At 48.2% G+C, this 12061-nt stretch overlaps 1 protein-coding gene across 8 annotated transcripts in view; it reads right to left on the bottom strand.

Moving 5' to 3' along the window:
- The window catches only part of LOC135913786 (putative protein kinase C delta type homolog), a 725274-nt gene that overhangs the window by 423347 nt on the left and 289866 nt on the right, over window positions 1-12061 (bottom strand). The window lies entirely within an intron of this gene.

Here is a 12061-nt window from a genome sequence, read left to right as displayed (position 1 = left end):
CATACCGCGATCGTTACACCGCCTTTGTCGTTCTATCGATATAATTCCTTCTTCGTCGTTCCATCGTCACTGCGCCGGGTTCCGACTGGCAGTGTTATGCCACCATGCTCATGGTCGACCTTGGCAATCTCTGCCACTGCAAATTGAGGCGATATCGGAGTAAGTTGCGTATAGTCGAAACAACGAAAGTGTGTGAATTATCACTGCATATGCTGAGTAAACGTTACTTCACGTACAGCCACTCTCGCTGCACTGCTCCAATGCTATTCGCTTTACGTTCTACAGTCATCGTGAGATCAGTTCTGCCCTAATATTTTTTGTATTAATAGATATCTGACTCATTGAATGAGTATCTGAATAATTTCAGCGTTTCAAAGCAACCTTATAGTGAACCCACAAGTTACGACGACCTAGAAATCCCTAGGCGTGATGAGACGCCGGAACGTCTGTCTTTGTTAAGGTGGTAGGCCACGTAAAAAAAAGTTATTTTTTTAATTTCTGGTTTTCTACATTTTATGTATACGCCAATATTGAGTAACAAGTTGTAAAATTAGTTATCTCCCTATTACCATTAGTTCGTGAGTTTTCCCACTCATACCCTGGTACAGCGAAACCCAGAATCAGTACCATTTTTTATATAAATATTATTGAAAACACCTTTTTCATCTTATGTTGTCACTGATAGCCACACGAACAATAAAAGACTCTGGTGCATCTCATGGGGGATCTAGCTATGAAGCTGGTGCGCTTAAAGTGTATGTTTTTTTCAGGGTCTATTACATGGTTTAAACATTGTTTTACAGTAAAAAAATACAAGATTTTGCTCCACCTGATGTTACGCAAACCTTGATAAATTTTAAATGAATATTTTCATATAAAATTTTGGACACTCATTCCTCACACAGAGATGTGTGCAACGAACTAGAAAAGAAAATGATGTAAAATTTTTTACGTTTATAGCTAATTTTTCAAAATTGGTCGAAATTGGCATTTTTTTCTCTTTGCTTACTTTTTCGAGCATTACTTCCTCAACATTTATCACAATGCATTTATGCTAGTTCATTACATAGGAACCACGATTAGCTACGTAAATGCTAAAGCCTTACTCGGTTCAGTCGTTCATTAGTTACTTATCATGGATGGCTCGACTAGCACCTTCAATTCACTTTATGACAATAATTACCAGCCAAAACATGAAATAAACCCATTTCTGTACTTTGACTAGCTGAATGAGATGAGTAAGACATTCTTATTTAGGGAAAGAAGTTATTTAAATCCTGGCTTCCAATTTATTGAGTTTTCTTTTGTGTTTGTGGCCTACCACCTTAAGCTGGCAAAGCATAACAGCATCCTTGCGTCACCAGGCTGCGGTTGCGGCACGCACCGCGATGCTCGAGAGTGTGCTAAAGCGCCTGAGACAAGTCAAGTGAGTGCGGTCGCATAAAAAAACTGCATTACAGACAGAAAAGCGACCAATGACCATGGTCCTCAAGTGCTAGCTGCTCCGTTAGGCATAAGCAAATGACCATCTTACTCTCTCCCACGTGATTTCACCTTCACCGGGCTTTACTCAACGAACCTCCGGCTCTCTGTACACCTGGCAGTGGGAAACCTATTTCTTCACATATACGTGGTTTGCATTGCCTGGAACTCTAACCAGTGCTTCCCTCTTCCCTGTACCAGACTCCTTCCACAGCCACGTACGCTTACCTCATAGAGCTTAATCAGCACAGCGCTGCATGATCACCCCAAACACCAGAAGTACTCTAGACTGAGGGTCTCTCCAGCTGCCTTCTAATCTTCAGCAAGACGTTTATCTCCCTCCCGCACCACTACGAATCTGTTCTGAGTCTGATTACTCCGGTAAACAGCGCGCATGTGGTGATAATTCGAAAGCTATCACTGCAACTGCTTCTCACTCTGGAGCCGTATTCTGTAACCATAGTCTTCACCTACCATTACTCGCTCGGGTGGCGGCGTAGTGGCTTTCGAGTTGCGGGGCTCAGGCCGAGGACGCGGGATCGAATCCAGGCAGTGGCAGCCACATTTCGATTGGGGCGAAATGCACGAAGCGCCCGCGTACCTTGAATTGGGTGCACGTTAAAGAACTCCAGATGGTCAAAATTATCCCGTAGTCCCACACTACGATGTGCCTCATAATAATATCGTGGTTTTGACCCGTAAAACCAAAGAAATTATTCGTTTTTTGTCTACCATACTTTTTGCGCTTCATGATTCAGTGGCATGACGGTGCGCTTTTCTTGTCACCGATATCGGTCACTCGTAGCAACGGTATTAAATAATGAATAGAATACAAGGCAAAATACGCAAAACACCCGATGGACGACAGTGTTATTTTTATACAACTAGCGGCCGCTCTACACAAGGCAGTGTATGAAGGCTAGTATACAGAAAAAAAAAAGAAACGTATATGTGGGATTCAACGCAGTTTGAGAATCTGTTCATGCTAAGCTTTCTTTGATCTTCGAGAGAGACGCTATTCCTGTTTGGCTACTATCTGTAAGTATGGAGCCCACAACCAGGTTGGACACATTTTAACCAGGACGTGCCTCCCTCGGCATAAGCTTGTGGGGTTGCAAGATCGTAGACACGTCCGGACGGAACTCATTCTGCACAAACGTTCTTTTTTTCAATGTATTTGACTGCACTCGTAAGCACCACGGTGAGGTTTTACTGCTGTATCATCGGTGCTTATCGAACCCCCCCCCCGCCCCCCGGCTTCGAGTTGACGAGGAAATGGGCACACGGGATCCAACTTTACCTGCAGCACGTAGAATACGGAATGAACGTGGCATAAAGACGGCACGACTCGAGCATGCACTCGTGAAGCTTCACTCGCGTACAATCTGTTTTAAGTGAGATACAGTGCAACCGGAGCACACAGGACGACACAGACGACTAAAAATCGGCTGTACTAAGAACTGATGGTAAATTGCACTTGTTGACTACGCATTATAACGGTACAATACTTAGCAAAGAAGCAAAAACATACAAAAAGAGGAACAAACTGCCATTGCAATAAACTATCACTTGTTTGTTGACAGCGTCGTGTCTGAGTTATCTCTGTTCTGTCCTCTTATGTCCTCCGTTCGCGGTAAGCCTCGCGTAATGCAATACCAAATAGCTGAACAGCCTGTTCAGTCTGTGTTGTTTGCGCTGAAGGTAAAGGTTCAATCGTACCGAAACACTCGACGAGCTGTGGCTCTTTAGCTCGTGTTCCAAGCCATTCTTCGCTTCGTATAACAATGGTGCTCGGCGTCAAGTTTCGGGGCGAACTATCGAAGTATTTCGTAAGTGTATTCTAGCTGGGCTGGGATACGCGTAAGAAGGAAACAGGCACCACCAGCCAATCAGCACTTCGGCAGCAGACGAAATAGACGCGTGCACTAGGTGGACCTCCTCCTGTTAACAGACCTCATCGGTGTTCATAGCCCCCCACTCGACGAAGAGTGTAATTGTGGAGAGGAAGAGGTGCTATTTCCTGCAGCCATTTAGGGTGGACGACTCAGTGCCTTCGACGAAGCTCCAGTTCACGTTTACGAGCTGAAATCGACCCTCGCTCTCAAAGCCGCGTTCTAAACCACTGTGTTAGGCAGGACTCTCCTGCCAACCAGCAATACCGCTTGACGAATGAGGGCAATTGGAACCTTACCCGCCATGACCCACCATGCAAAAAGCAGGCTGCACCCAGAAACCGTTAAGTGGGAAGCGAGACCAAAGCTTCGCTTTAAATTTGACGCCGTGCCCACCGCTGTGGTTCAGCAGCTATGCCGCACTGATGCGGAGCGCAAGAAGGATTCGACGCCGGGGCCGCGGCAGTCGCATTTCACTTATTTCGCATTGTTCCTTGTTATTTAGTTATATAGCGAAGTTTAAGTATTTATGTACTTTTATTTAGGCGCACGTTAAAGAGCCGCACGTGGGTAAACTACTGCATACCGCATAATGAGATCGTGGTTTTTGCACTTAAAGCTGCGGAATTTATCTCTTTAGCCGTCCACGATACGACATTCCTCATAACAGACTCAAAGTGCACTTTAAGGAAGTGAAACGCCACAGTTCTTCAAGGTTACATCGCGTGTGCGAGAGCAAAAGCGATGGTTCTGTGCGCGAGTGCTTTGCCCTATAGCTGTGCTTTCGGAATTTTCCTCTACGGACATACAAGCGAGACAGAGAGGGAGAGCGAGAGAGAGACAGAGAGACAGAGAGAGAGATAGAGAGAGCGAGCGAGAGAGAGAAGAAGAAGAAGGAAGTTTCCTAATCAAGCCAGAAGAAAGCAGCGAAGGACAGTTAAGTAAGCCTACGCCTCGTGGTCCGTCAGCTCCCGGGAGGTAGGTGCCAATATTTATACACACGTGGTGGTTCCCGACAATGACGTGCACGACGAGGAAGAAAAGTTATTCCGCCCAGAATAAAGGCATGTCGGCTTCGGGCACAGAGCAGCCGCCGCGCATGCGCGAACCACACAGCCGAACGGAATCTCTCGAGAGAATGCGTAAGCCACGAGAAGTGACAGGGCACAAAAAAAATGCAAAGAACAAAAAACAAACACAGATGTACAAGTGTGGTGCTCTCCGTCCGGCATCCTACTCTCTTCCTCCCTTGGTCTGCATGCTTAAAAGGGCGGCAATGCTTCGCTGTCTTCCGGTCTGGTTGTGGGGCGCGTTAAACAAACACTGCCGCCTTAAGCGAAAGCATCCCCCCACCTCCCCCTCCTCCTCCTTCGCCTCGTGAGCCGCGATTCCGCAAATAACGCCCAGGGCTGGACCTCCAAATCGTTCGTGCCTCTGGCCGGAGTGCGTGCGCGCGGATTCGTTCTATTTACACGCAGTGCGCGGCAGGTCATTTTCTCTCGGCCGCGCACAAATCGCTGCGCCATTCTATTTGCCGCTGCCGTTTGTTGTTCTTTCCTCGTCCCTTTAGCCAGATTGTTGTTTGGCTCGCCCTTGGACGCCCTTCCGAAAGCGGATAGCAACGGGTGCACTATGCAAACTACGTCGAGGTATAAATTCTCTTTCGCGTATGTCTACGGATCTTGCTAAATAGAACAACAAAAGGTGATTATAATGAAATGTTTCATGGAGACCCGCCTGGCAAGGGAGAAGCGCAATAAAATAAAAGAGTCATTCGCCATGATTCAAGCACACTGGATTAACTATACTTTGACATTTCGTCGGGGTCCTTTGGGGGGGTCCTTCGTTCCGAATAAACAGCAAAGGCTCTATGAGGCTGTGAATTATTTCAAGCCTGTTTGCTTGGCTTGCATTTTTTTGCACTTAAATAACTATTTTCTTTAATATAGCCAGTAGAACATGGAGCAAACAGGATTATCCGAAGAGACGGACGAAATGAACTGATTCAGCGACCTGTTCATTTAAACTCATTACAAAAATTCGTGTAGTTCATAATGTGGAAGTACACGAAGCTACACACTAGTCTTACTTTATTGTCCCATTGCTCTTTGTATTTTATAATATGAAGAGGGCTCAGCAAATATCCTACCGCTCATTCACATGGGGCTAAGGTTTTCGTAAGGATGAAGCTGGCATGCAAATATTTGACGCATTTAGAGGTATTTATAGGGATTAATTACCTCTTGTGACACAAACACACACACACACACACACACACACACACACACGCGCGCGCGCGCGCACACGCACACACGCACGCACACGCACGCACACACACGCACACACGCACGCAATCATCATCATCAGCAGCATCATCATCATCATAATCATCATCATCCTATTTTATGTCCACTGCAAGGACATACACATATAAGCACGCTTATACATATTGTTACGGTTAAAGTTAGACAGGCTTTATTTAAGGACCGAGATTGATGGCGAAGTAAAGATGGCGTCCCGAGACTGCACACGCATGCACACGCTAACGTCTTCTTCTTCTTCTCCTCGCCCGGCTCATGCCGTAGCAATCCCCGGTTGCCAGACGAAGCCCGCTGGGCAAGTCCAAATCACTCGGAAAGCGTAGGGTGAAACCGCTTAAGACGGGCAACATGTACTAACTGGATAAGGAGACCGACGACCAGCCGACGTCAAGCGTGCCACCACGTACGTCAAGTCACTCAAGCGATCTACAATGACGAATGGGCCCGTGTACTGGGGTAAAAACTTTTCGCATAAGCCACGTTTACGTTGCGGAGTCCACAACCACACAAAGTCTCCTTTGGCGTACGAGACAAACTGATGTCGGCTGTCATAGCGCTCTTTCGATCGGTCTTGCGATGCCACAGTGCGAAGACGAGCGATACGCCTGGCTTCTTCGGCAAGACAAAGCGTCTTGGCAACAGAGTACTCGCTGTGAAAGTCAAACGGTAGTATAGTGTCAATGCAGCTTAGCGGTGAACGTGCGTAAAGGAGATAAAAAGGACTGTAATCGGTCGTCTCATGCTTTGCAGTATTATAAGCATAGGTGATGAAGGGGAGTACGTCATCCCAGTCCTTGTGATCGGAAGATACGTACATGGCCAGCATGTTAGTTAGAGTTCTGTTCGTACGTTCCACGAGCCCATTTGTCTGAGGGTGATAAGGCGTTGAATGACGGAACTGCGAACTGCAGAGACGAAGCAGTTCTTCTACGGCGTCCGCAACGAACTGACGACCGCGATCGCTAATGATGACACGGGGGGGACCATGTCGAAGAATAATGAATCGAAGCAAAAACGTCGCAACGGACGCAGCTGTTGAAGATGGTACGGCCGCCGTTTCCGCGTAACGGGTCAGATGGTCGACACATACGATCACCCATCGGTTGTCGTTAGATGATCGGGGAAATGGGCCCAGAAGATCGATACCCACTTGTTCAAATGGCAGGCAAGGTAGCGGCAGAGGTTGGAGAAGACCTGGCGGAGCGGTCGTAGGGCGCTTGTAGCGTTGACATTGTTCGCAACTGGCGACGTAGTGCTTGACTGTGGCCCGCATTTTGGGCCAGTAAAAACGCTCCTGTGTCCGGTTCAAAGTTCTTACGAATGCTAGATGACCAGAGGTTACATCGTTGTGCATGGCTCTCAGTATGTCCGTTCGCAGACTTTGCGGCACCACCAGAAGGAAGCGTGCTCCTTTAACAGCATAATTGGTCTTGTAAAGCAGGCCGTCACGGACACAAAATCGACCGGTGGCTCCAGGACGCGATGCGGCTACAAATAGAGGTTCCAAACTAATATCATTTTCCTGCTCTGCTTTGAAAGTCATCGAATCTGGGAATGTAGAAGAAATGGGAGCAAAACAGTCATCAAAATTGTCTTCGTCACACTCCGTCGTCGTCAGAGGAAGGCGGGAGAGACAGTCCGCATCTGCGTGGCGACGCCCGGACTTGTAGGAAATAACGAAGTCGTACTCCTGCAGTCGAAGAGCCCAACGTGCCAGTCGTCCACTCGGGTCACGGTGATTCACCAACCAGCACAACGCGTGGTGGTCAGTAATGACAGTGAACGGGCGTCCATAGATATAGGGTCGAAATTTGTGGACAGCGAAAACAGCTGCCAAGCATTCTTGTTCAGTCACAGTGTAATTGCGTTCCGCCTTAGTCAAAGAGCGACTAGCATAAGCCACAACGTGTTCAGCTCCTTGATGACGTTGCACAAGTACGGCACCGATGCCGATGCCACTGGCATCAGCGTGCACTTCCGTAGGTGCGGATGCATCGAAGTGACGCAATATGGGCCCTGACGTTAGCAGAAATTTTAGCTGGCGGAACGCGTCGTCGCAAGCCGATGTCCAGTTGAAAGGGACGGCTTTTTGGAGAAGACATGTTAGGGGGTACACCACGTCGGCGAATCTTGGGACGAAGCGACGAAAATACGAGCACAGGCCCAAGAAACTTCTCAACTCCCGCACTGACTTCGGTGCTTCGAAGGAGCTGACTGCCTCAATCTTCCGTGGATCTGGCCTCACACCGTTTTTGTCGACCAGATGCCCAAGTACTAACGTCTCGGTTTCCCCGAAACGACATTTCTTGGAATTTAGGATCAAGCCGGCTTGTTTGACACAATCCAGAACAAGACTGAGACGGCTGTTATGCTCACTCAATGTGCTGCCAAAAATCACCACATCGTCGAGGTAGCACAAACAAATTTCCCATTTAAGTCCTCGGAGGATAGTATCCATGAATCGTTCGAATGTTGCTGGCGCGTTACAAAGGCCGAACGGCATAACGTTAAATTCATAAAGACCGTCTGGTGTCACGAAGGCCGTTTTCTCCTTATCGTCTGGGTGCATGGGTATCTGCCAATACCCTGATCACAAATCCAGTGATGAAAAGTAGGCAGCGGAATGTAAACAATCGATGACATCATCAATTCTAGGAAGTGGATACATATCCTTTTTGGTGACCGCATTCAGTTTCCTGTAATCGACGCAAAACCGCCACGATCCATCCTTCTTCTTTACTAAGATCACTGGTGCTGCCCACGGACTAGAAGACTCTTGAACGACGTTATTCTGCAGCATGTCTTTCACCTGTTCAGCAATAATTGTCCTCTCGGTTGAAGAAACGCGGTAAGGCTTTTGCCGAATGGGGTGCGCAGATCCGGTGTCAATTCTGTGGCGAGCACGAGAACGCGGGAGTGAAGCCTGCTTGTCGCCTTGTGTGAAATCGAACAAAGAAAGATGTGCCCACAATACTTGTGCGAGAGCGCGGCGCTCATGTGAGGGCAGTGCCTTGTTGATCATTCGTAGGATCTGCTCTTCAGAAATGTTTCGTTGGGGATCGCTAGTATGAGACTGCTCCTCCTCGCTTAGAACTGTAATGGAGCTATAAGTAATCTTGTCAAATTCAGCAAGCTTCATATCACGCGGGAGAACGGCAGGGACGCAAGAACAATTGAAAGCCCACAAATTTGAGACGCCATTCACTACTCTCACGACAGAGCGTGGCACGAGTACATCTTTCTTTGCGCAGCTCGACGTAAGTGGCTGGACTTGCGCGTCAAACGATGAAAGGTCGGCAGCAGTGAAGTTGACAGGGACACGTGACAGCGACCAAGGCGGTACCAGCAAATTCTTCGAAACAACACAATAGTTTTTCACTGGTAAGGATGTGTCGGCAAGGGTGGCGAGAAGTGCGCTATTCAAAGTAATTTCGCCTGTGCCACAGTTAACAGATGCACCACAATCCTGAAGAAAGTCAATCCCGAGAATTACGTCATGAGTGCACCGCGGTAATACGAGGAATTCTGTTTTAAGGTCTTCTCCTCCGAACAAAACACTTGCAACACAGATACCAAGGGGCACTAGGCACTCTCCACTGACACCACGAAACGTCACATCACCATTCCACGGGAACATAACTTTCCGACCCAGCCTCTCCTTGAAAGTCACACTCATGACGGAAACGGTAGCACCAGTATCCACTAATGCTGTTGCAGGTATACTATCAATTAACACACGCACTTTGTTCTTCACCATCATAATAGGCAGAGGAGTATTTCGCAGAGACGCAGACGGTAAAACTGTTACGGTTAAAGTTAAACAGGCTTTATTTAAGGACCGAGATTGATGGCGAAGTAAAGATGGCGTCCCGAGACTGCACACGCATGCACACGCTAACGTCTTCTTCTTCTTCTCCTCGCCCGGCTCATGCCGTAGCAATATATAGAAATGATATGTGCAGGGCTTTAACACGTAGTTGCCCTCCGATATCAACGACAAGATTGTTCATGTCAAGGAAACCCACAGAGCTGGAAAGAAAAAGAAACAATTCTGTGTGCTTACGTGCCGAAACCGCGATCTCATTATGAGGCACGCCGCGGTAAGAAACTACGCTACAACTTAGAACTGGGGTTATTTCCTTAATGTGCATCTTTTTCTCAGAATACAAGAGCGCTTGTGTATTTCGACCCAATCTCAATAAAGCCGCACCTGCGACCATCAGCTCAGCCGCGGTACCCCATTCCCACTACGCTACCGCGAGAGGTGGTGAACTTTTCAAACACGGATTTATGGTTTCCCTCTAAACCAAAGAAATCCTCAAAAGTGCAAAGTGATATCGCCGTGCAGTGCGGAGCAATCAACGCGATTGCTCTCCTTGGCTTCTGCGTCTTCATCGCGACTTTGCCATCGAAGATGTCACGCGTACTCGAAACTTTCATCTCATTACTGGTGTCACGTACAGCAAAACTGATTAAACTGAGCAGCCCGCATCTCGCCTTCAGTTTCGCTGGGATTTTGACCGCGACACGCACCCCTAAAGTAGGCCGCTCGTCGGCGCCAAGCTTTTGACCCGAGCGCTGCCTTCCGTCTCCTTGCTTTCTCTCTTGACCCGAGAGGAATACACGGGAATGACTTTTCTCGCCTCTGCTTTTTCTTCTGGACAACAATGCCGAATGGCACGCGCACAGTTACCCAAAGAAAAGCCAAGATCGCCCAAAGGGGCGTCCAGTTAGTTTCACATCAACGGGACGCACGTCAGAGTGCCTCAGCGTCACTGGCTGATTGCTTTAGTCGCCTCGGGTGACGAACACTGCGTCAGACAGCTCGCGCGATGCGAGCAGAACCACTACTTCAGTGTCCGACAGTGGGCAGAACGCCGAAGCCCGGAAGGGCCCCCAGGCATTTGTTATTCTCAGGAAGAAATCGAGTCGAACTGGTTGGGTCTAGCCTCTGGCGGGTCGAAAAGTGAACGCCCCTTTAGGGGCGGGACTCAGCTCGGAGAGATTGATGTTGAAGGGAACGCATAGGTTGGTGTTGCGTGGTGGAGAGTATTCACGATAACCTATAACAAAATATTTTTGTGTTGTACGTTTTCCACAATCCCACTCGTCCTCCCAAGAGAAAAAAAATATGCAGGAAAGGATTCATCACAGTAAAATTTGTCATCCAGCCGACAAAGGAACCTAGGAACCCTATAACGTAAAACTATTCCAATATGTTTCTATTCCAATCTCTTGACGTTAAATTTACGTAAACACCGACGCATGCACCGGGTGGTCACCCGCAGGGTTGTCTGAACACACACACACAAAAAAACGCTCTCCTCCTTCATAGGAGGTCACTTTTGTTTGCTTGAAAAACGAATAACATTGCCTACACTGAGCGGCTTGTCGTATCTAATTGGCTGACAAGAGGCGAGGAGAACGTTCAAACGGAGAGGGATTCGATGGGGCAGAGCCAGTGCACTGAAAATCGATAACCGGATGAAGACGCGTGCCTGCGTCTGCGATAGGTCGGCTTTCCCTTACTTAGCTTGCGGTGGCTGGTCGAAAATAATATTTTTTTTAATTATGGGGTTTTACGAGCCAAAACCACTTTCTGTATTTGAGGCACGCCGTACTGGAGGACTCCGGAAATTTCGACCACCTGGGGTTCTTTAACGTGCACCTAAATCTAAGTACACGGGTGTTTTTCGCATTTCGCCCCCATCGAAATGCGGCCGCCGTGGCCGGGATTCGATCCCGCGACCTCGCGCTCAGCAGCCTAACACCATAGCCACTGAGCAACCGCGGCGGGTTGGTCGAAAATCGCGGCGGCATGCAACGGAAGCTTAAGAATGACGCTAAAACGGACCCTCAGCAAAGAAGAGATGGCATAATGAGGTGGTAAACGTGCCGAAAGTGCTCGAAAACGTTACACGGCCACGCAAGAAGTTTCATTATGCGCAAATACACCCATGCTCTCCGGCAAGTGGGAGGAGCGAGTGCCTGAGCGATCGGCGGCAGCCATCTTTTATTCCTTTGAGAACTGGGCAGCCTGCGGCTATTCAGAAGAAAATTCAGTTTTGTAAGGCATATTAATGCGTCTTTAATGCGTACACGCCACTTTGGCGCGGTGAGTTTTCGCGGTTTTGTGACGTCGCGTGACAGGCAGGTGAAGTGGGCGCTGCCCGAAATCTTTTGACCAATAGCCGAGGGCTAATGGCGAAAAGGCGGCGAACCAGAAATAACTGTATCATGCATACTCAGTGTGTACACATCATATCAGATGGGGAGGTATCGTGGTTTTCGTGACGTCGCGTGACAGACAGGTGAAGTGGGAGTGGTCGAAAAAGTTTTTGACCAATCGTGGAGGGCTGATAGCAG

Source organism: Dermacentor albipictus, chromosome 6 (genome assembly GCF_038994185.2).
Source record: "Dermacentor albipictus isolate Rhodes 1998 colony chromosome 6, USDA_Dalb.pri_finalv2, whole genome shotgun sequence".
NCBI classification, from domain to species: Eukaryota; Metazoa; Arthropoda; class Arachnida; order Ixodida; family Ixodidae; genus Dermacentor; species Dermacentor albipictus.
This window is presented reverse-complemented; position numbering and strand designations above follow the sequence as displayed.